Source organism: Triturus cristatus, chromosome 8 (assembly GCF_964204655.1).
Source record: "Triturus cristatus chromosome 8, aTriCri1.1, whole genome shotgun sequence".
Taxonomy (NCBI): Eukaryota; Metazoa; Chordata; class Amphibia; order Caudata; family Salamandridae; genus Triturus; species Triturus cristatus.
The window spans coordinates 449025570-449048202 of NC_140591.1; positions in this window are offsets into that span (position 1 = coordinate 449025570).

Here is a 22633-nt window from a genome sequence, read left to right on the forward strand (position 1 = left end):
CATCTATGGTCACCCTGCCCAGTGCTCACTGTGCTGTAGAGGAGCCACAAGGTCCATCTCTGTACGTAATAGAGATATGAGAGATTGGAGAGCATTGGATATATATTAATGCCAACCGGCATAACACAAAACCTGAAAGCATAGAGATATGAGAGATTGGAGAGCATTGGATATATATTAATGCCCACCGGCATAACACAAAACCTGAAAGCAAACTGGCCTGAAAATTGAACACCGTCATTGTTTGTATAAATACACTTGTATAGCAGCTCCGACATTCTTATTACTGCACTTAGCTAATTATTAAGAGACAAGGGTGAACCGGTGAAACACAAACCTGAGCAGAATTAATCAGCAACTCTGCCGACACACTCGCACTGTTCAGCAGCTCTACCCCACAGCTTTGGTTTACAAAACATGGTTGCCCCCAATCACGCTTACCCTGAGTTTGTCCCACTAAAAAACTTGCTCTGCAAAGCCGCGCTACTCGCGCACCCTCCACAAACTCCTAGGCCCCTGCCCAAGGAGATTACACGGCAGACGAAAATTGACTGCGCTTGCTAACAGCGTGCCCTCCCTTAACGATTTGCTCCAAAAATTCGGCAATCTCGCCGTGAGAACACACCCTCAGCTGCTGCACATTTCTCAAGGAGCTGGCCGTGTACGGATTCCCGTGTGCACGACATAAATCACCCCTCTCTTGACGGTCACTTGTGATCCTTGCCTGATAGCGCTGCACGTGTGAAACCGGCGCAGCCAAAAAACTAAACGCGGCGGGCGCGGGTATATTCCCAAAACCGCCTGCTGACCACTTCCACAAATAGAGCAGACAAAGCGCCACATGCCCAGTGAAGTAATGTAAGAAATGTGTTTATCATATTTATACAGCCCAACCTTGGAGCACTTTACATGAACACCATTTACATAACACAAAGACACAATCATGTTGCGAATCACAAGATGTTGAGCCGACGTGAGGCTCGAAACCTGCTTTTTTAGCTCGAAAGTCGGGAGCTCCAGCCTTACAGCACAACCTTGCACACGTAACGACTCTCCGCCGCCCCTGCACCCCACTGTAATACGATGCCCAATCTATACGTGCAACATCATCCCCATCCTGCGGCGGGAGTGGTGATACTTACACTCTATTCCCCGCTATCAGGTGCAGCCTGCGAGTTCCGAAGACCGCTCCTTTCGCGCACAGCAAACGCCTCTCCTGCCGATCGTCGCTGCGACTTTGAGCGTCCCTAATGATGCGGGCACCAAGCCAGGCCCCCGACGGGATCTCGGCGTTTCCCCGCTCGTAAATTTCAAAACCGCAGCCTGGGCCGCCGTAAATCGCCCATGTAAACCCTTTGAAAAAGCTCTGTTCTCTCTCTCGAGCGTCGGCGCGCTCACTCGCGATGCGTGATAGAAATCAGGGCTTCGCCGGGGAAAGCTCATCAATTTCAATGCCGTGAACGCGAACACGTTCTCCCGCTCGGAATTTCAAAAACCTGTAGAGGAAGCAAGAGAAAAAAGGTTAAAGGTCCTCCCGAGGGAGGAGGCACACGCGACGGGTGTGCTGCCGAGGGGAGCGGAGAGCAAAGAGACTGCCCTTCGCGCTCCCCCCGGCTTTATACTACCGCACATCCACCAGCTGAAACTGGTTCCTGGTGAGGGGATCACACGCGCCCCGGAAGTGATCCGATCACTTCCGGGGCGCGGCGGAGTCTTCCATGACCCGGAAGCGATCCGATCGCTTCCGGGTCATTAAAACTTAATGTGATTAAAACTTAATGTGAAAAAAACACATGGATTCTATATAAGTCACCATAAAGATAAGATCCTGGTTAACAACTGTAAACCATGGCAATTTGAAAAACAAAATATTGAAAACATCCATCCAGGAGAAAGTGAGCGATACCTCGGACTGAACTTTGAACCACACACCGGCCATTCAAGCAACAACAAAATTAATGAGGTTCTTGTTGACTGGGCTCAAAAACTTGACAATCTACCACTTAAGCCCACACAGAAAATAGAAATATTATGTCAATACTTGATCCCTAAACTGTCATTTAAACTGGAAATGACAGGGACAGAAGCAAAAACTTTAAACATTCTGGATCAAACAATTAGAAAGTATGTCAAACACTTTCTACACCTACCTGCATACACATGTGATGGTCTCCTGTATTCGAAAAGATCCTTTGGGGGCCTCAGTATTCCAAAGTTATGTACGACAATTGGTCTGAACAAAGTTAATAACTTATTGTATCTCAGGGAAGCTCCAGATCTATACATAGCTCATTCATTCATATATGCAGGAGAAGTAATCAATGAAAAAATTGATAGCATCATTAAAACACACAAACTCAACATTTTAGACAGTAGATTTCTCAGTCATGAATTGAATTTGGTAGCAACTTATGATTGGAGGAAAGAGGAATTTGAGAAATGGGCAAATCTCCCTGTCCAAGGTGATGGTATAAAATACTTAGCAAGCAATCCAACCTCAAATTTTTGGATCAGCAAACATAATAAAATAAAAGAAAATCAATACATAGCTGCGCTGATGTTGAGAGCAAATGTCCTGTATACTAGAGAAACCATCACTAGGGGAAGAAATCGCACATTTGCTACTTGTAGATACTGTAAAGATGCGTGTGAAACAATTTCACATATTTCAGGTGCATGTCCTAAAACCAAGGACATAAGAATAAAAAGGCATAACAATGTGTTGGAATTGCTAATTGATAGAGCAAAAAGGTGTGGGTGGATGACATACAGGGAACCTCATGTCAAAAATAGTCAAGGTGAACTAAGCAGGAGGTGTCAGAAAAGTGACCACACGGATAAATTGGCTTGTGGCGGCCAAGCATTCATAGCAATGTCGCTTTTTGATCCTTCAATGTCGGCTCTTCCTATCATTGTGAAGCAGAATTCACCAAGCGTTGGATTGTTCACCCACTAATAGGGAACGTGAGCTGGGTTTAGACCGTCGTGAGACAGGTTAGTTTTACCCTACTGATGATGTGATGTTGCAATAGTAATCCTGCTCAGTACGAGAGGGACCGCAGGTTCATACATTTGGTGTATGTGCTTGGCTGAGGAGCCAATGGGGCGAAGCTAGCATCTGTGGGATTATGACGGAACGCCTCTAAGTCAGAATCCCCCCTAAACTGTAACGATACCACAGTGCCGTGGAGCCTCGGTTGGCCTGGGATAGCCGGCCTCTCTCGGGGGGCCGGTGAATAGAGCCGCTCACTTGGGGACCGGAGCGCAGACAGAAGAGGGCCGCCTCCATTGCCCATAGTGCACCGCATGTCCGTGGGGCACCCGGTGCTAAATCATTCGTAGACGACCTGATTCTGGGTCAGGGTTTCGTAAGTAGCAGAGCAGCTACCTTGCTGCGATCTATTGAAGGTCATCCTCTGAGCCAAGCTTTTGTCTCTCTGTGCGCGGGCGCTGAGGTTCTGTAGCGATCCGAACCCGTGTGTTCGGTATCGTAGTACTGACACGATTTTGGTACCAGTGAATCGTAAATGATCCATTTAGTATGTGACAGTGTTTTCGCTGTGCTACGAGCATGGATTCACTGAGAAATAGGGCATTCTGTTGTAAATTCATGGCATCCATCTTAGATACGGCATCCATTTTGTTTCCTGCCCTCACATAGTCAATGGACAAGCAATGACCCTGGCTGAATCACCTTGTTAAGGACACGTAAGCTTTTGTCCAAGGAAGCTGATGCTGCGTGACTAGGCAGAAGCTACCTCCCTTGCCTGAGGCCAATCATGTTCTACTGGTTCTTGTGTTCGTTGGCCTGATCACGATTAGGAGGCCGAAGACAGTAGCCATGCCCGTTTATGACCCACAAGCATCTCTTATCCTGTTTATCAATCTTTCACACCTGGCTCCGCTCCTCTCCTTCTGGGCTTTTACTATGGGGAGGATACAATTTTTATGATGGGGAGGATCGGTCGAAGAATGGAAAACTGACATGAAGACTTGATCGAACACTGGAAACTTACAAATAATTATCGTTTGGTATATGTTTATTGTTTGTTTGGGATACCGGGCTAGGCATGAAACATATTTTTGCAATGCTGCCTGAGGACACATTTGGTGTATTTAAGGAGCGACGCACTTTATAAAATTTGAACAGTCTCCTAGATTCTGCCTTTGTGTGGTTCCTACGACTTCTGTGTCCCTGCAGTAAATAAACCTTGGTCTCTGACGCCACCATCGAGAAGCCCGTGTCTCTGTTTATTTGTGCACCAAGGCAGGAAGGAACTCAGGGGTCTTTTGGGTGTTGTTTCCCTGACACCTCTGGACTCTAGGAAAGTCCAGAACCTCATTTGGCGCCGAGCGTGGGGCGACGTCAACCGGTACCGGTCCAAAGCCTGAAGATTTCGAGGAGCTTCGTGTGAAGATTCCGGAGGGGGGTACCCCGCTTCATCGATCCCTGCATGTCGTAAAAGTGGCCCGACGATCTCTTCCACGAGGGTTCCCGCTCCCAGACGGCTACACAGGACCGCTGCCCTGACTGTCGCCCTGTCTTGGACCTGAGGTGCAGACCTTAGTACGGCGAGACGTAGACGGGTTCTCCTTGGTGACGTCTTCGACATTTCAGTTAAGTATTAAGTGGGTCGCGCCCAGTTTGGTTGCTCTTAGTTGCTCTTGTAAGGATTTATCACTGGTTGCTCTTGTTCGGATAATCCTTTTGTTCTTTGGGTACGTTTGTTTTGGATCTGTAGATTATCACTGGTTGCTCTTATTAAGATAATCTTTGGTTTGGTATTGGTTCATTTGGTAGGCCTAAGTTCTTTGCGCATTTTGGTTAGAATTTGTCTTTAGTTTGTAATGGCTAGCCGTAGTAATTGTTTCCTGTCCTGGTTAAGTTGCAACAGGGATTCCCGGTTGGAGGACTCGTGTCCGGTTCCTCCGATCGGAACTCCTACACATGAGCTCTATTGTAAACATGGTGTGGGTCCTATCACTTATAATGGAGTGTGGGTCCGTTACACCAGGAAAGATGGTGTCCTTAGTTGGCCACCACATGGTAGCTTTGAAACTAAAAATCTAGACAATCTAGAAGTGAAGTTGTTTAAAAAGAAAGCCGGGCCGGCAATGTTCGATTCTTTTCGCTTTTGGCGTAAAGAAGCTAGACAGAGAGAAATTAGAAAAATGAAGAAGGAACAGAAAGAGAAAGGGTTGACTTTAATGCAGTCTGCTAGGCAGTTGCATGTCAACGAAACTGAAAAAGCAATAGAGGTAGCGAATAGAGAACATAATTTGGCGATTGACAAGTGCTACCCTGCCTTGCCATCGTGTCCTGCTAAGCCAATAGAGGACTGTGAAAAGGATCCCCTGTTGTCTTACCTATTGAGATCACCTCCACCGTATGCACAGGGTATTACAGCACCACAGTTACCACCTGTTGTGCAACCGGCTGCTGGTCAGCCTGGAATAGTTGTTCCTTTTCCTTTGATTCAAGCTCCTATTCTTCCTGTGGTTAATGTTCCTCCGGCACCCCCTCTACCTGGGTTGCCTATTCCGCCTTTGCCTGACGTTTCGCAAACTGCTTTACCTACTACTTCTACCCTTACAATTTCATCTGCTCCAGCTTCCTTGTCCCCGAACTCTGTAAACATTCTGACTCCGCTTTCTGTTCGTCGGAAAATAACTGACTCTGTAACTAATATCTTAACTCCTCTCTACAGGTCTTTAATTAAGACACCCGTTTCTGACTCTACACAGAGACGTAGTCAGCTTCCTGGTCTCCAGGAACGAGGAATATTAGATTCGACAGCTCTTAGGTGGATGTCGAAAGCTGTAAAGTATGATGCACGAAGAGTGTTGGATACATTTATGCAATGGAATGAACCAACTCAGCGTTATGTCTTTGACGTGATGTGTTCCCTTTTGCGTGAGGAATGGGATGATGATGACTTAGATTCCGTTCCCGCTGACTTGATACATATTCAGAGAAGGTTCGCTGCAGGAATGGTAATAGGTTCGGAAGTAAAGGAAGCGATAGAACTGATTTTAGCATACAGGTCTGATTCTCCTCTTCGAGCACCAAGGGACTCTGATGGTTCTCCGATTACTAGGAAGAAGCGAGGTCAGTATCCGATGAGGGAAGTTCCGCCGATATGGCGCGATGCAGTTCAAGCTGATGCGGCTAATAATATTTTAGCTGCTCCAGCACATTTCCATAGAGTGTGGATACACATCCCTTGGAAGCGGGCCGAAGTATTAGCAGTAAAACAGGCGTTGCCGGACCCGCGTAAGAATCCTGCTGGGTATTATAAAGAGTTAACCCAGACAGTTCAAGCGTGCGTCATGAATTTGGCAGACATCGAAATGCTATTTGGCAATGTAGTGCCACAGCCTATATGGGCCAAAATTCGCCATGAGAATCACCAAGTTGCCTTAGGAGATGATTGGCCAGCTATTGTAGCGGCAGATGCACAACAAGTTGGTGATGCTAAACCTGAGCCTCTGATTGCTGCTTTTCCTGGCAGAATAATCAATTTGATGAAAACGCTGATGCCAGCGTTACGGGTCAACTGGGATAAATTATCAGCATGCAAGCAAAAGAAGGACGAAAGCGTCTCTGACTTCTTCACTAGATTTGAAGAGACCTTCGTAGACCACAGTGGGCAAGATATGAGTACTGAGGGAGGTCAGAGGTTGTTTGTCGACAAGTTTGTGTTTAATTTATTGCCTGAGCTTAGTAACAAGTTGAAGGATTCTGAGAGTGCATGGGCGGTGTCGACGACAGCACAGATACTCGCAACTGCTCAGTATTACGAAAATAGAGAAAAAGAAGAGAAGGAAAAGTCAGAAAAGAAGACAAAAGACTTGAAAACTAAAGTTCTTTTGCAACAGGCGTATCCGCCTCGCTCGAATCAGTCAGATTCACAGCAACGACCCCAGTTTCAGCAACAGCCACAATTCCAGCAAGGGATGTCCCAAAGGTTTGACTATGGTTTTCCCCGACAACAGTTAGCATGGAATCAGTGTGCCTATTGTAAAAAGGAGGGTCACTATAAGAATGAGTGTCCAGTTCTGCACTCACAAACTAGTGGTGTCCCAGCTCAGAGAGGTCGTGGTGGGTTTATGCAAGCTCTTAGAGGTAGAGGACGTGGTACTATGCCTCCACAGACTGATCGCCCATCTAATTATTTCGATCAGCGAAATGTACAATCTACACAATCAGGTAGATCTCCCCAGTACCATGTTGAGGATTATTATGAAGGTAGTGAAGAAGTTCAGCAAAGTGAGTACTAGGACAGCCACAGGCAGAGAGAGGGAGTAGTATCAGTTCCAGTTGATCAGAGTGGACCTTATGTCGCAGTAGCTACATCAGGCGTGATTGAACCGTTTCTGTTGGATACTGGTGCGGCAAAAAGTTCAATTATGCACGCGAAACTCCCTGGCGCACCTTTGTCTGGCTCAACGAACATTTCAGTAGGTTTCTCAGGCGCCCCTGTTCACAACCCTGTTTCTGGTCCTTTGTCAATTTCTGTTGGGCCATGTCAACTAGAAGCACCCCTTATTCTGACGACCGGTTGTAATGAGAATCTGCTTGGTTTAGATCTGTTGAAACGCCTGCATGCGACATTGTACTGTTCTCCTTCGGGAGTACAGCTCACGTTGGGTAAGAGAGTCATTTCTCCAATGTACTTGTCGATGGATAAGCTCCCACCGGAGCTGCGTTCTCTCCCTGATAATCTTTGGGCGACTGGTCCTAATGATGTAGGTCTCCTGGACATTCCCCCTTATGTGGTGAGTCTGAAGGCAAATGTTAGATTCCCACGAATCCCACAGTATCGGATTTCAAATGAGGGTGAACGTGCGCTTTTACTGATCGTGCAAGATTTGATACAGAAAGATGTGATAGAAGAAACTAGAGGAAATATCTGCAATAGTCCTGTTCTGCCGATTTTGAAATGCACTGACCCTTCCAAACCTCCAATCTACAGATTTGTGATTGACCTCAGAGAGGTTAATAAAATAGTGGTTCCTCAGTTTCCTGTGGTCCCAGATATCACTGCATTATTGACGTTGATTCCTGCCTCAGCTACATGGTTTACAGTGATCGACTTGAAGAATGCCTTTTTCAGCATTCCAATAGCCGAGGAAAGTAGGGATATTTTTGGTTTCTCCTTAGGTGGTCGTAGTTTCAGATTCAAGCGCGCCCCACAAGGTTATTGTGAAAGCCCTTCAATTTACAGCCAAGCATTAAAAAGTCAATTAGATGCTTTTGTACTTCCACCTGGTGTTGCTCTGATCCAATATGTAGATGATCTTTTAGTGGCTGCTGACGACAAGGAAACTTGCAAAACAGCTACAATTTCTTTGCTGCGTCATTTATCAGACTTACATCACAAGGTTTCACCTTCTAAACTACTATATTGTTGCCAAGAAGTGACCTACTTAGGTCATCTTTTGTCAAAGGAGGGAAGAAGGTTGACCCCAGAGAGAATCAAAGCAATTTCACAGATGACTGTACCAAGCACACAGAGAGAAGTGCGTGCGTTTTTGGGTATTACGTCATATTGCAGACAATGGATCCCAAATTTTTCTCTCATGGCAAAACCATTGGTGGCTCTGACTGGAAAAGGTGTTCCGAGTCCTTTGCCATGGTCTGATGAATGTCAACAGAGCTTCTCGGAATTGCGTGATGCGTTGTGCTCAGCTCCTGTGTTAGGTACTCCTGACTACAGTAAGCCGTTTACACTATGGGCCCGATTCACAGAACTAATTTAAGACAAAATCCTAAACTTACTACCATTTTGGTATTCACAGAAGGCACTTACTCATTTTGGTATTCACAGAAGGCACTTACTCATTTCGGTATTCACAGAAGTTAGGATTCCTAACTTTAGGACTCCTAAATGCCTTCTGTGAATACCGAAAGTCTTAAAATTAGGATTTTTTTCAGTTTAGTAGTAGTATAGTTAGGACTCCTAACTTTAGGACTCCTAAATGCCTTCTGTGAATACCGAAATTCTTAAAATTAGGATTTTTCTCAATTTAGTAGTCCTAAGTTTAGGACTCCTAACTTTAGGACTCCTAAATGCCTTCTGTGACTACCGAAAGCCTTAAAATTAGGATTTTTCTCAGTTTAGTAGTAGTATAGTTAGGACTCCTAACTTTAGGACTCCTAAATGCCTTCTGTGAATACCGAAAGTCTTAAAATTAGGATTTTTCTCAATTTAGTAGTCCTAAATCTAAACTTAGGACTACTAAATTAAGAAAAATCCTAATTTTAAGACTTTCGGTATTCACAGAAGGCATTTAGGAGTCCTAAAGTTAGGAGTCCTAACTATACTACTACTAAACTGCGAAAAATCCTAATTTTAAGACTTTCGGTATTCACAGAAGGCATTTAGGAGTCCTAAAGTTAGGACTCCTAACTTCTGTGAATACCGAAATGAGTAAGTGCCTTCTGTGAATACCAAAATGAGTAAGTGCCTTCTGTGAATACCAAAATGGTAGTAAGTTTAGGATTTTGTCTTAAGTTAGTGCTGTGAATCGGGCCCTATATGTCCATGAAAGAGAGGGTTGTGCGTTGAGTGTCTTGACGCAACAATTTGGTGACAAACAGCGACCTTGTGCGTATTTCTCATCCACATTAGATCCGGTAGCCAGAGCGTTGCCAAGTTGTTTGTGAGCTACAGCAGCAGCTGCAGTGTCTATTCGACAGTCTGCTGGATTGGTCATGAACAACATGTTAGTAGTCATGGTTCCACATGCTGTGGATACACTCATGAATCGAACGAAAACTCAGCACCTCACCAGTGCTAGACTATCAGGCTATGAGCTGACACTTTTGGCAAGTCACATTCAGATCAAGCGATGCAGCATATTGAATCCAGCAACGCTGTTGCCGACTACTCAGGAGTCGAGTGATTCCGAGCCCCATGACTGTTGTTTTAGAACTGAGGAAGAGACAAAAGGTAGGATTGATTTAAAAGATACTCCGTTACTAGATCCAGATGGTACTTTGTATGTCGATGGATCGTGTTTCAAGCTACAGACTGGTGATGTGACGGCTGCGTATGCAGTTACGACTTTGAGTACGGTTGTCGAGACTGCAAGAGTGAGTCAGAATTCTGCCCAAGCTGCAGAATTAATTGCATTGACAAGAGCGTGTATTTTAGCTGAGGGAAAGAGAGTGAATGTGTTTACTGACAGCCAGTATGCCTTCGGCGTAGCACATAGTTTTGGTCGCTTGTGGAAAGAAAGAGGTTTTCTCACGTCCCATGGGACTAAGATCCAACATGGACAGTTAGTCAATGACCTGTTGGAATCTCTGACCTTACCGAATGAAGTTGCGATTGTGAAATGCAGTGCACACCGGAAGATTACGGATGATGTTGGCCGTGGGAATGCGTTTGCTGATGAGGTCGCCAAAGAGACGGCCAAGAACATGATGAGCCGAATGTATGTTGCGACGTCTGCAAGATGGATTGCTGAATCAGGAATGTGTGAGAATACGATTGAAAGTGTGAAGGCAATCCAGAATGAAGCAACTGAAAATGAGAAGAATGCATGGAAGGAGAAAACGGGTAAAATGGATTCGAGTGGATGTTGGATTGATTTGTCTGAGCATCAACGTTGGATGCTACCTGATGCGTATGTACTTGCGGTAGTCACTATGGCGCATGGAGCGGCGCACATCAGTTCGAAAGGGATCTGTAAGATGTTAGCTCCAGTATGGAAGAACAATGGAATTACTAAGTGCGCGGAGAGAGTGGTGAAAAATTGCATGGTATGCCTGATGCATAATCCTGGCAAGGGAACCCCAACCCCAGCTGGTCACTTTGCTCCCCCTTCTTGTCCCTTTTAAGTGATTCAGTTGGACTTTATCCACATGGACAGATGTAATAATCTCAAATATGTCCTAGTGGTAGTCTGTGCTTTTTCAAGATGGATTGAAGCGTATCCGTTAAAAGATAACACTGCTATGTCCACTGCCAAAATCCTCCTCAAAGAGTACTTCCCCAGGTATGGTATGCCACGGATTGTATGGTCGGACAATGGAAGTGAGTTCGTAGGGAAAGTTATGCAGAGTGTGTGTGCGGGTTTGGGAATTAAGCGAAAATTCCATAGTGCGAATCACCCACAGTCAGCAGGTTTGGTTGAGGGGTACAATGGTACCTTGAAGCTGAAACTTGCTAAAATCCAAGCTTCCACTGGTTTATCTTGGCCAGACGCACTGCCTTTGGCTTTATTGTCCACCAGAGCGACTGTACACTCTCGAGTAGGGCTTAGCCCATATGAGATTGTGTTTGGTCGCCCTGCTAATGTCTGGGGAGTCCCTAGGCCCAAGGAGTTCAAACAGATCGAATATCCAATGTTGATTGATTACCTTTTTGACCTGACTGCTAAATTGAGTCTTATTCACCAACAGGTATTTGAATCCTTGCCTAAGCTGCCAGAGAGTCCAGGTCACACATTGAAACCCGGTGATCTGGTTGTGGTGCGGAACTTTGGACGGACCCGGAACCTCCAGCCAAGATTCGTGGGTCCGTTTCAGGTGCTCCTGGCCACAAGAACTGCTGTACGCCTGGCTGGCAGGAAAAATTGGGTGCACGCTACCCATACGAAGCGTGTGCCTCTCCCACTCCCCTACGACAACTGGGTTAGACAGGGATTTGGTGTATCCGAGACAGAACCTGTTCCTAGGCTTATCCCCTTCAGTGATGCAGAGTACATGACGGACAAACGATCTGAAACACAGAACTCTGATACTGCACCAGGAACTGTTCCTTTGAACCCTGAACAGAGTGTTGTACAAAGTGAACATTTGCCACCTGTGGATTTGAACATTACTGCACCTGCAGATCAGCTGTTTCAAGATCAGACAAGACCCGGAAAGTACAGATATAACCTACGTTCTCATTCCATGAACCAATAACATTGCATAATCACCTTTCCGTTTGAAAACTGTTTTGATCTTATCACATTGCATTCAGTCAGGAAGTTTGCTCTATAATTTTTTTGTCCTTTTGTTTTTGTTGTTCTCTCGCCTTGCCATCTGGGTTGCCGTAGGGTCGTAACGTGTGCCTTGTTTTAACTTGCAGGGGGCCAGACACAAGGTCGGTCTGTTCTGTTTATTTTGGGAACTCCCAGGGTAAACAGAGGCAATTTTTCAACAGGTACAAACCATCCGTTGCGAACGGTTGTAGAAGATGGAGCTTCCTGAACTGCGACGAGCTAACGTCATAAATGCTCGTAAGACAAAACTGTATGAAATTTTGCATAGCAAATGTTTCATGATGCAATGCGCTCTGACCTTTCTGATTGTTTTAATAACATTGGTAGGCGGAATCGTTTTTGGTATCCAATTGATTTTTGCACCTGTCACATCTACAGTGCCTCCCCATGTCTCTGTTTCTCCGACTGTTGTTTCTCTTCATTCTTTTCACCCTTTTCCTGCACACGAGCAAGCTCGACGCTCTGAGTTTATAAATAACACTTTCATTCAGCTCTTGCACCAACACCAACTAGTAGTAAATACAACGAACTGCTGGGTGTGTGGTCTGATACCACATACCATGAACAAGGGTATCCCCTATCTGGTTCTGCCCTTTAGTTATAATGGATCATTTTGGGCATTTCAGACCATGTTCGCCTATGCTCTAGAGACCTATCCCCCGCGACCTCCGCGTTCCACTAGGTATAACTCTGCTAATAGAGCCTTGGTAAAGGGAATTACTGACATGGTTAGAGATGTCAATAACACTCCGTTTATTCCCAAGGATGAGTTACGAGTTTATATGGGTTGGAATGCTACGGAGTATGGCATTAGTTTGGGTGAGAACAAGCATAAAAGCTCGACTCCGATTTGGGTCGTAACCCACCAAGGTCAGGTCTGTTTACAAGGGAATGGGAGGAATCCGAGAGCTCGACTAGGGAAGAGTGACTGTACTGAAACGTACGTTTTTCCATCACAGTCTTCCCCTGCATTCTTAGCTGCTAAGGGTACCTATTTTGTCTGCAAAGACAGAGCATATACATGGCTGCCTGCTGACTTTTCAGGCTCATGTTATATTGCCCGACTATTACCTCCGACATACACTGCTGCACCGGATTATCACAAGACTAGAGTTGTGAGAGGTGTCTTCGACAAGAAAGATACAGCTGGCCAAGAAGCAGGAGACTTTTTCAAAGGTTTCCTTCCGTTCTGGGGGCCCATGGCCAATAGTAGGAACTTGCGTCAACTAACACGGGTAGTTGAATCCACCATTACTGAAACTGCTGGTGCCCTTAGTAACCTGACAGCTGAGCTTCAAGCGGATCGCCTCATGACGTTGCAGAACCGTATGGTCCTTGACGTATTACTTGCAGATCAAGGTGGAGTATGTAAGATGATCCAATCGAGTTGCTGTGTCTTTATCCCAAATAATGCGCCAACAGTATATGAGGCCATTTCTAAGTTACACAAGATCGCTGACTCTATTCATGTAGACAAAGGTGATTGGTCACTGATGGGATGGTTCTGGAATCTGTTATCTGCGTGGGGATGGAAGGTTCTGATAGTCATTGGTGTTTTTGTTGGTATTTTTATTCTCATGCTGTCTCATCGTTCAGTGTGGTCCTGCCTTATGTGGCCTTTGTGCTGCAACATGCGTAAGAAGACCACCTGTTTTAGGAGATACGCCACGAGATAGAATAATGCTCCCACAACATATCAGTGACCTGATGAATATAGAGATGGATTCTGACTAGAGTAAGTTATTGCCTATGTAAGGGCAAAAGGACGGTCTGAGGTTCTGTAGCGATCCGAACCCGTGTGTTCGGTATCGTAGTACTGACACGATTTTGGTACCAGTGAATCGTAAATGATCCATTTAGTATGTGACAGTGTTTTCGCTGTGCTACGAGCATGGATTCACTGAGAAATAGGGCATTCTGTTGTAAATTCATGGCATCCATCTTAGATACGGCATCCATTTTGTTTCTTGCCCTCACATAGTCAATGGACAAGCAATGACCCTGGCTGAATCACCTTGTTAAGGACACGTAAGCTTTAGTCAAAGGAAGCTGATGCTGCGTGACTAGGCAGAAGCTACCTCCCTTGCCTGAGGCCAATCATGTTCTACTGGTTCTTGTGTTCGTTGGCCTGATCACGATTAGGAGGCCGAAGACAGTAGCCATGCCCGTTTATGACCCACAAGCATCTCTTATCCTATTTATCAATCTTTCACACCTGGCTCCGCTCCTCTCCTTCTGGGCTTTTACTATGGGGAGGATACAATTTTTATGATGGGGAGGATCGGTCGAAGAATGGAAAACTGACATGAAGACTTGATCGAACACTGGAAACTTACAAATAATTATCGTTTGGTATATGTTTATTATTTGTTTGGGATACCAGGCTAGGCATGAAAGATATTTTTGCAATGCTGCCTGAGGACACATTTGGTGTATTTAAGGAGCGACCCACTTTATACAATTTGAACAGTCTCCTAGATTCTGCCTTTGTGTGGTTCCTACGACTTCTGTGTCCCTGCAGTAAATAAACCTTGGTCTCTGACGCCACCATCGAGAAGCCCGTGTCTCTGTTTATTTGTGCACCAAGTCAGGAAGGAACTCAGGGGTCTTTTGGGTGTTGTTTCCCTGACACCTCTGGACTCTATGAAAGTCCAGAACCTCAGCGCCTGCGGACACCTTCCTCCACCACCCCCAGGGGTGGGTCCATCTGCCGCCGGGCCGGCGGGAGGCACGCGGAGGGGGTAACGTGGGTTTGTGGGAGGCTGCCTCTACCACGTGCCGTCCGGCACGGGGGCCTCCCCTTCCCGTCCCTGCCCCACCGGGGTGTGGGGATGGGGGCCACCTTCCCTTGTGGGTCGGCAGGGTGACCAGATGGCCTGGGCCGGACGGGCCTCTCCTTCCTGCTGCCCCAGTTGGGCAGGGAGGCGAGCAGCAGCCCCTGGGAAGGAACCTCCCGAGTGGCTGCCGCGGTGCGCCTGGCCACCCCTCGCCAGACTGGAAAGGCGACTGGGTACGGCACCCTCCCAGGCCATCTGGGCGCTGGGTCGTCCCGGGCCATCTGGTCACCTGGCTGAGCCACCAAATGGTGACCAGATGGCCCTGCGGGCCGGGTGACCAGATGGCCCTGCGGGCCGGGTAACTAGATGGCCCTGCGGGCTGGGTGACCAGATGGCCGGCCTGCTGGCCGGTCCGGCTAACTACAACTTTTGTCCTTCCCAAAGTTCTGTAAGCCACCACTACGTGGGGGCTTAATAGTCGAGAAAAATGGGCTCCCCGGGCAGGCCGTCGGGGCAAGGACGTGGCCTGGGCTTAACCCTCCTTGGTTCCAGCCAAAGGTCTGGGTGCTGGGGACCGGGGGTCCCCCCGGGGCCCCCCCGGGGCCCGGGGAGGCTCTCCCCGGCCTGGCTAGGGTTTGGAAGCTGGGACCGGGCCCGGGGCTTGAGCTCCGTCTGGCAGGCCCTGGGGTGCGGGAGTCCCCCATCCTGCAAGCCAGCCGAGGGTCCGGGCGCTGGGGACAGAGGTCCACCGGGTCCCGGGGAGGCTCTCCCCAGCCTGGCTAGGGTTCTGAAGCTGGGACAGGGCCTGGGGCTCGAGCTCCATCTGGTGGGCCCCGGGGTGTGTGAGCCCCCATCCTGCAAGACATCATAGGGTCCGGGCGCTGGTTACGGGGGTCCATCAGAGCCCGGGGAGGCTCTCCCCTGCCTGGCTAGGGGTCTGAAACTGGGTCCTGGCCTGAGTCTTGAGCTCCATCCGGCAGGCCCCAGGGTGTATGAGCCCCCGTCCTGCAAGCCATCATAGGGTCCGCGCAGCCATCATAGGGTCCGGGCGCTGGTTACGGGGGTCCATCAGGGCCCGGGGAGGCTCTCCCCAGCCTGGTTAGGGTTCTGATGCTGGGTCCGGGCCTGGGGCATGAGCTCCATCCGGCAGGCCCCGGGGTGTGGGAGCCCCCATCCTGCAAGCCATCAGAGGGTCCGGGCGCTTGTTACGGGGGTCCATCAGGGCCCAGGGAGGCTCTCCCCAGCCTGCGTAGGGTTCTGAAGCTGGGTCCGGGCCTGGGTCTTGAGCTCCATTCGGCAGGCCCCAGGGTGCGGGATCCCTGCATCCTGCAAGCCAGCAAACATAATAAAATAAAAGAAAATCAATACATAGCTGCGCTGTTGTTGAGAGCAAATGTCCTGTATACTAGAGAAACCATCAGAATTTCTCAGAGGTAGGAAGTGTGATCGCTGGCTGAATGTGGGCTTCTAGCACAAGGCGGCGTGAGATTTAGTCGTGGCTGCCTCACTTGATCAACCATATAAAATTATTGATTATCATAATTATTGATTGCTACCCAACTCAATGGTACTCATTTTATCCATCTCTGAATGAGACAAGGCTGGATGGACTTACAGGGATCTGAAACTGTGGCCATGAGGTCAAACACAGGACACTATAGTCCCCTAAAACACCAGGCCCCACTCCACCATTTACAACACTTATGGCACCCTTTGTTGTACACGCTGAACAAATCTAATTGGTATGTAAAGTGGGAGCACTTAGCATAGAGCCAGTTCAATTACATGAGGAACGATGGACCCTAGAGAAAACACTTGTGGCAAACCAGGTGAAAACCTTATTTCCACTATGTGATGCATGCGAATGCGTAGGTGCAATAACCGTATTCAGAAGACACCTCACTCATGTAGGAAGGAGGTGTAGGTAAGTACTTATATAAGACTGGACGTTTCTCTTACCCCACCAGGTGCAGCTCTTTCACACGTTTAAATCATTAACATCCGGCTTTCTTTTTATTGAAAAGCTACGCTTATAAGCAGCTCGAAATCCTTCTTACAATCCATCTCTGAAGGAGACAAGGCTGGATGGACTCACAGGGATCTGAAAATGTGGCCATGAGGTCAAACACAGGACACTATAATGCCCTAAAATCACCAGGCCCGCTCTACCATTTACAACACTTATGGCACCCTTTGTTGTACACGCTGAACAAATCTAATTGGTATGTAAAGTGGGAGCACTTAGCATAGAGCCAGTTCCATTACATGAGGAACGATGGACCCTAGAGAAACACTTGTGACAAACCAGGTGAAAACCTTATTTCCACTATGTGATGCATGCGAATGCGTAGGTGCAATAACCGTATTCAAAAGACCGTTCACTCATGTAGGAAGGAGGTGTAGGTAAGTACTTATATAAGACTGGACGTTTCTCTTACCCCACCAGTTGCAGCTCCTTTACACATTTAAATTATTAACATCAGGCTTTCTTTTAATTGAAAAGCTACACTTATAAACAGCTCGAAATCCTTTTTACAATGCATCTGGGGTCACCAATGTGCTTATTGCGCTGTATATGACCCTACCCAACAAGCTCTGCAACCTTCTAAACCCCCATAACCCCACTTATGTAAGGAGACGGGAGTGCATTTGTTAGTATTGGTTCAATAAGTGACAACGTGCCAACCCGTGCCACATAAAGCCTGAAAGCAAAACATGGCCGAAACCCAGCACCTGCCCCGCCACTTCCACAATCAATAGTGAAAACCCCAGCTATTAATTGTATAGCCACACTTGCAAAACAGCTCCGAAGTAGTTTATGGTTTGCAAGTGGGTTGGTCACCATCATTGCTGTAAGAATGAATGGCTTGGAAAAACAGGTAACTGAGGACTGATGTATAACGCCTTAGACTGTAAGAAGGACTTGAAACACAGAGAACTGAGGTCTGATGCATATTCAGATAGGATGCCCTACAGCGATACTTCAATTGAATAGTTACACTTCGAAAGTACTCCTTAATACCTTGCGGACAATGTCCACCAATCAAGAAAAATTAGCATATCTCGAGTGCAGGTAGAGTCCCAACCCGAAATGTCCCCCGCCACCCATCACTAATGTTTCTATTTGCAACAACCCACAATAATTGCTGTAGGCAAGTTGCCCAATAGTCAGGTATTTGCATCTATGGTCACCCTGCCCAGTGCTCACTGTGCTGTAGAGGAGCCACAAGGTCCATCTCTGTACGTAATAGAGATATGAGAGATTGGAGAGCATTGGATATATATTAATGCCAACCGGCATAACACAAAACCTGAAAGCATAGAGATATGAGAGATTGGAGAGCATTGGATATATATTAATGCCCACCGGCATAACACAAAACCTGAAAGCAAACTGGCCTGAAAATTGAACACCGTCATTGTTTGTATAAATACACTTGTATAGCAGCTCCGACATTCTTATTACTGCACTTAGCTAATTATTAAGAGACAAGGGTGAACCGGTGAAACACAAACCTGAGCAGAATTAATCAGCAACTCTGCCGACACACTCGCACTGTTCAGCAGCTCTACCCCACAGCTTTGGTTTACAAAACATGGTTGCCCCCAATCACGCTTACCCTGAGTTTGTCCCACTAAAAAACTTGCTCTGCAAAGCCGCGCTACTCGCGCACCCTCCACAAACTCCTAGGCCCCTGCCCAAGGAGATTACACGGCAGACGAAAATTGACTGCGCTTGCTAACAGCGTGCCCTCCCTTAACGATTTGCTCCAAAAATTCGGCAATCTCGCCGTGAGAACACACCCTCAGCTGCTGCACATTTCTCAAGGAGCTGGCTGTGTACGGATTCCCGTGTGCATGACATTAATCACCCCTCTCTTGACGGTCACTTGTGATCCTTGCCTGATAGCGCTGCACGTGTGAAACCGGCGCAGCCACAAAACTAAACGCGGCGGGCGCAGGTATATTCCCAAAACCGCCCGCTGACCACTTCCACAAATAGAGCAGACAAAGCGCCACATGCCCAGTGAAGTAATGTAAGAAATGTGTTTATCATATTTATACAGCCCAACCTTGGAGCACTTTACATGAACACCAGTTACGTAACACAAAGACACAATCATGTTGCGAATCACAAGATGATGAGCCGACGTGAGGCTCGAAACCTGCTTTTTTAGCTCGAAAGTCGGGAGCTCCAGCCTTACAGCACAACCTTGCACACGTAACGACTCTCCGCTGCCCCTGCACCCCACTGTAATACGATGCCCAATCCATACGTGCAACATCATCCCCATCCTGCGGCGGGAGTGGTGATACTTACACTCTATTCCCCGCTATCAGGTGCAGCCTGCGAGTTCCGAAGACCGCTCCTTTCGCGCACAGCAAACGTCTCTCCTGCCGATCGTCGCTGCGACTTTGAGCGTCCCTAATGATGCGGGCACCAAGCCAGGCCCCCGACGGGATCTCGACGTTTCCCCGCTCGTAAATTTGAAAACCGCAGCCTGGGCCGCCATAAATCGCCCATGTAAACCCTTTGAAAAAGCTCTGTTCTCTCTCTCGAGCGTCGGCGCGCTCACTCGCGATGCGTGATAGAAATCAGGGCTTCGCCGGGGAAAGCTCATCAATTTCAATGCCGTGAACGCGAACACGTTCTCCCGCTCGGAATTTCAAAAACCTGTAGAGGAAGCAAGAGAAAAAAGGTTAAAGGTCCTCCCGAGGGAGGAGGCACACGCGACGGGTGTGCTGCCGAGGGGAGCGGAGAGGAAAGAGACTGCCCTTCGCGCTCCCCCGGCTTTATACTACCGCACATCCACCAGCTGAAACTGGTTCCTGGTGAGGGGATCACACGCGCCCCAGAAGTGATCCGATCACTTCCGGGGCGCGGCGGAGTCTTCCATGACCCGGAAGCGATCCGATCGCTTCCGGGGCACGGCCCCCAGTCAATGCGGGGGCCAACGGAATGGGAAAGATACGGGGGCACGGCCGACCACCATAATGGCGACGGGGCCGATGCTGGCCCCGCCTTCCTCTTTTCCTTCCTCCAAGCTTTTATCCATGTCATTTGCATACCCGTCTGAGGGCACCTCGGGTCTTAAACACTGGATGTTAGTCGCACACCTTGCAGCAGTCTAACTAACCCTTGGAAATTTTTAAGGACATTTACTTTAATGGAGTCTAACACGAAACAATTGCCATTTTTCTTTTAAAAAACCTTTCGGACCAAAATCCAGAAATCTTATTCCTACGGACTCTGATATTTGCGTCTCTGGGGGCTAGATCTCCTTCCAAAGAAGGGGCCGTACTCAGACTGGCATTTCAGGGAAAACTTGGGTGACGGACCGGCCTGGTCGACAAACCGGTGCATACAAAATGTTAGGTGCAGAAGATATACGATGTACAAGTGGTCTCCGGTTTTGGGCTTTTCCGTCATTATTTTGATTAGTCAAATCAAACGTTCATGTTGAATTAATCTTTTGGTGAGCATTATAGACTTCAGTAAAGATGGGGCCGTTCCTGACCACTGCACAGTTGAACTTTTAGTTACCTTTATGAACCCCATAATGCAAGGTGTGCATCTCCAAGTATGACCCCCCTGACCGCAGAGGCGTATTATATAGCATCTATCTTGCTCATCATGAAAAAAAATCTGAAGCCTACTTTACTTGGAGACATTATTTTTCATACCTTAAGTCATGTATATTTTTGTATATATTGGTGTGCTTATTTTTGATTTTGTAAAGTAGTTTTTTTTCAGCATGCTACATATTAGAAGGCTTTTAGAAGTATTTTTTTTTTGCTTGATATACCATTGCTGGGTTTAAAAAAAAATATTTTTTTAAAGTAAACAAACTGTGGTTCACAGGCCCAGATCTGTTACGGTCCATGCATTCCGAGCTCCTTCCTTTATCTAAACTTCGACCCACCCTTTCTGCTGTACTGTTTGTGACACGGGCCTCTCTCTGTGTACAACCGTCTCTGATAATCGAAGTCAGGTTTCCGCTTCATAACTGCCCCTAACAACACTAAATGAAGGGGGAAGTTGTCTACTTTTTTTTATTTAATTTATTTTTATTATTCAGCTCGGAGATCCTGCGAGGGAGACTTAGAAAGGCTTTTAACCAGTGACCCGTGTTTGGTGTGCGCTCCCGAGGGCGTGGCGCCTGTCCTCCAAGCACCTGTCAGCTTGCAGCCGTTGCCGCACTTTTACACCAGCATGCTTTCAACCAGGAAATACCACAGGTAAAAGTACAATAAATACTTCAACCGTCCCAAACGAACTCGCTCATAGAACTGTGTTAGCAAGAAAATATGGACCTCGTCTCGTTTTACTTTCTGGATCACAAACCAAGAGCAGGTGAGCAATTTGAGATATCCCGTCACTGTTTCCTTTGTATATACTTTAGGGAATTTCTTAAACTACTTCAGTAAAATAGTTTGGAGCATTGTCTGTTTTTTCCTCACAAACACTACTTAAAAAGGTGTTGTGAAAAGACCAGTCCTGTGTCAACAACCGGGAATAAAACACCACAGGAACCAGGGCGGAGTGGGTGGCTGTAGTGTCCGGCGTGCGCGAGGCGTTCTAGCCTTCCGCGCCGCCGGGACGCGATAGCGCTGACGCGTGACGTCAGACGCTAGCGATGGAAAAAATAAAGGGGCGTGGCCTCGACGAGTCAGTCGGGAGCCGCGTGCATGCAAACCACATGTCGGCTCCGGTGCATTCTTAAGCGCCTACGCGCTGCTATTTAAATTAGGCCTCTAAAGGCATTACCACTGGCGACGAGGGTCTTTTGAGCCCTGATGTGCTGTTTGGGCCCCACAATACCCCTTCTGGCCACCCTGTTGTCCTGAGCCTGTGTGTGCAGGCCCCCCTCCTGGTGTCCTGGTGGAGCCTGCTATGAGGCCTGGTGAGGATCACTGCATGTGCCCTTGAGGCCCACCGAGCCGTCGACGGTGCTGCTGTGTGCGCCCTGGTGCCCCACTCCTCGGCTGGTGAGGAGTATGTCTCGCCCAGGTGGTGCCACACCTGCCCCACGAGGTGCCTGACGACGACCGCGCCCTCCTACGGTTCGGGACCATGCTGGGTGTGCTTGCCCCAACCCAGAAGCGCCGAAGGGATCCCGCGGATGATGTCTGGAGGTAGGCGCGCCCACCATTGGGTATAGCCGCGCGAGGGAAGTCCACGCGCCGCGGCTGGAGAGGGTGCAGGCCTGGTGGCGTCGACGCAGAGGAGCGGAAGCCGGTTCCACCGCGTGCTGCGCACGTGCCAAGATGGCGTCCATTCCCGCCATTGAGCCATTTGCCATTGACGGCGCCCCGTCATCCCTGGCCCCGCGCTGGAGGGATTGGACAGACCGTCTACAGATCTACTTCGAAGGGGCTGGCATCGCGAGGGAACGGCGCAGAGCGTTGCTGCTCCACCTTGGAGGAAAATACATCCACCGCATCTACAAGACTCTCGTGGAAGCCACGCCGAAGACATACCACACACTGCTGAACGCGCTCAACGCCCACTTCGAGCCCATGGCGAACAGAGACTATGAGCGGTTCATCTTCCGTCAGGCCAAACAAGAGGCGGATGAGTCCCTGGATGTGTTCCATGGCAGGCTGAAGGAGTTAGCCAGCACGTGTGGGTTCCGCGACGAACAGGAGGAGATCCGAGGGCAAATCATACAGGGTTGTTACTCGTCTAAGCTCCGTGTCACGGTCCTCCAGGAAGAAGGAAAGCCCCTGGCGGACATCCTCACCCTCGGACGGTCGATGGAGCTATTGCAAGCGAGAGCCTCGCATATGGAGGCGGCCCTACATCGCCCTATCAAGACGGAGCAAGTGCAGGTGGCGGAAGCGGTGAACGTAGT